At 38.9% G+C, this 2,995-nt stretch overlaps 1 long non-coding RNA gene across 1 annotated transcript; it reads left to right on the forward strand.

Annotated features, from left to right (window-relative positions):
- The first annotated feature begins 1,976 nt into the window (after window positions 1-1,976).
- Window positions 1,977-2,577, forward strand: LOC123440127. The gene is made up of 3 exons (XR_006630282.1): window positions 1,977-2,087; window positions 2,185-2,283; window positions 2,382-2,577. It is a non-coding gene; the product is annotated as an uncharacterized LOC123440127 (long non-coding RNA).
- The last annotated feature ends 418 nt before the right edge of the window (window positions 2,578-2,995 follow it).

The raw sequence follows: 2,995 nt of genomic DNA on the forward strand, positions 1-2,995 counted from the left end.
CATCGCTTCAAGGGAACCTTCCTCTCACGTGTTCGATAACCGAAGGTCACCTCTTTGGGGATATATATGAGGGGTACTTTCTGATTGGATACCGGATCATACAGAATGGAAATATCAGCTGTCACTGGTGCCGTAGTTGTCGTCTTTAACTTGGGAGCCTACAGATCAACCAGCCATCATGACCAGTTGTAGTGAGATTGACTATGGCATGTAATCATGTACGACTACCTTGGATGTGTCAGTATTCGTGCCAACATCTACCTGTGGTTGGGGCTCTCTCTTTTTGGTTTCTTGAACCTATCATTTGCTTATTTCTCATCTGAAGGTAGAACCATGGCCTCTTTGATTGTGGCTTGGTGTTACTATACTTGTTCATTGTTGTTGTTATCTGAGTCAGAAAACAAGATCAGATCTCCCATGTTGACGCTACAATCTGAGATGGCTCATCGAGGATCAATCCTAAGGGGAGTGGTCGATGTGACAGTTATCGCAGCCCATAGTCACCAACTACGAGTTTATAGCTGGTCGATCAGGACGTATGAACTTTAGAATATTTGGTTCTTTTAACTCATGTGTTTTGGGTACCAGGGATTAACCACTATCCATCAGATCTGAGGCGAGTGATGGTGGTATTACATGGATGACCGACTATAGATGTAGTAATCGAGTGGGTAACATAGGCATTGGAATAGTTGCTGCTAGTATATTTCTCCTCAAATACTTAGCTCAAACATGTGTGAATATCTTGTTGCCGATGACCGAGATGCCTTGATGATTGAAGAGGTTCTTGGGGCGATGTGCCAAATTGGTGGCAAGCACAACCAGAGGTTGTCGTGGTTGTTGACGTTGAAGGCAATGGTGCATATGTAGATCGTGCGTGTAGGGTGGGCGATGGGTTGATGTTGAGACGACAATCCCCGTCGATAGTGAATGTGAGTGATCCAAAACTTAGGCATTCCCTCAGCAAGAAGCCGCCGGAGGGTGGGACATATAAGTTCTGAGATCACTCTCTAGAAGGCACCATGCGTGCGTGGTGTGCAATTTGACGATGCTATCTACCATCAGATTTCTCGGTAGGGGTCGAGAAGCATATGGCAGTCCTAGATTGGAGATCACACAAGGGTTTTACCTATGTTCGAGCCTTCAAATATTAATACTCTACATCCTGCTAGTTTTGTTATATCACTATGGAGGGATAGCTTGTTCGAGGGGTTACAATGGCGTATGAGATTGCTATCGAGAGTTTCTATCTAAGAAAAGATAAGAATGAGGGTCCCTGGCCGACCCTTATATAAGCGATGGATGCCTAGATATTACAGAGATGTAGATGCAATCTCGTCCAACGCCGCCCTTGTCTTCGAGGGGAAGAAGGTCTTCAGAATGCTCCTAGGGTTTCTCCTTTTCTTTGGGCCTTGTGGGCCGGTGGTCGAGCCTGCGTCTGGGCTACCTTCAATGAGCCACCCCCGGTGTATGGAACCGGTATTGTGTATAGGGTGTTACACTTGGGATCCCAACTATATTGACTTACCAAACTAGTTGTGAGCATGATGCGTAGAGTGAAAAAAGAGATAATGAAATAGCTATAGAAAATTAATCATTTTCAAATCTAAGAAAGTATCGAAAGAATAATTTCATGAACCATTGGTCTACAAAACCACCACTTAACCTATTATTTTATCTAGAAATTGTTTATAAATGTTGTTCCTTAATGATCATTTCAATCCCACAATTTCCAATGAGATTTTTTTATAAATGAATGATATTATTATATATATACGATCATGGTATAAATGTTGTTCTTTACTTTCAAATATCTCTTCTTATATACTCAGGCATGTTCCATAGAGGAACATCTATAAATGATGTTCATTAAATTCCAATTTATCTCATTATAGACTCGAGCAAATTCTGATATCTCTTTTGCTATAAAAGGTCATGAGGGGCCTCAACGAAAGGCTCACTTTCACAACAACACATTTGTCCATCCTAATTAGTAAATGGAGAATTCTGCTCAACCCATAGTTGTTTTTGTGTTACTATTTCTTTGTAATGCAATCATAGTGGGATGCATTCCATCTATCGAAGAGGTAAAACATTGAAGTAATATAGTTTTCTCCTAGTATATTTGAGGTACACATAATTTTTAATTCAGTATCCATCTTTCCCTGTATGTTCTATTTGTAGAAAGGAAACTCAACATTGCTATGGCCTTTTGACCTTCATCCAACATTCTTCTCGGCAAGCAAGAACACTACCTTATATCAAAATTCAGAATTTTCTTATGTGAGTATTACACATGTCTATTCTATCTCAAATTTTGACGCATTATCATATAAATATTCAATCTACTTATTAGCACTACATTAATTAAATTTTGGCAGTATTCTACTCATTTCTGGCTAGGAGGAGGTCGTATTGATTATTATGGCGCACAGGCCTCACCAGATGTATATGGCTTTAATTTACATCGTGGCCAAGAACCCGCAGCTGCCATTTGGATTGTAGATAGGGCTTGACAAAACGGAATTCAAGCTGGATGGCATGTAAGTTACCCTTATCTGGGCAACTATGAATAAACCCCCATAATTTTTTGATTCCCTATGATGTCCATAATTTCACTAGAAATTGTTTTATTTATTATCTTTTAGTACATGATTGTCACATCCCTGACACCTTAATCAAGTTAGCCTTGTGCTCATGTTTTCTTTGCATTGCATCTAGGAAATTTTCAACAAGAATAAAGTAAGTGGTGAAGGAAAACTCAAAACCCTAGCCATTTCTCAAATTAAAGGAAATTTCAAACTAGTTAAAATCAATGAACCCAAAATGGCCTCAAGAACAGTTCACCTTTTCTGATAAATCATGGAAGTAAATATGCAATGAAGAAAACCATTTTCTTGATACTTTAAGCATTTTAAATAAATACAAAAAGCTACTGGTTTCAAGTTTAAAATTTGAAATCAGAAACTTTAAGTTTTCAAAAATGTTGAAAACT

Source organism: Hordeum vulgare, chromosome 3H (genome assembly GCF_904849725.1).
Source record: "Hordeum vulgare subsp. vulgare chromosome 3H, MorexV3_pseudomolecules_assembly, whole genome shotgun sequence".
In the NCBI taxonomy this organism is placed as follows: domain Eukaryota; kingdom Viridiplantae; phylum Streptophyta; class Magnoliopsida; order Poales; family Poaceae; genus Hordeum; species Hordeum vulgare.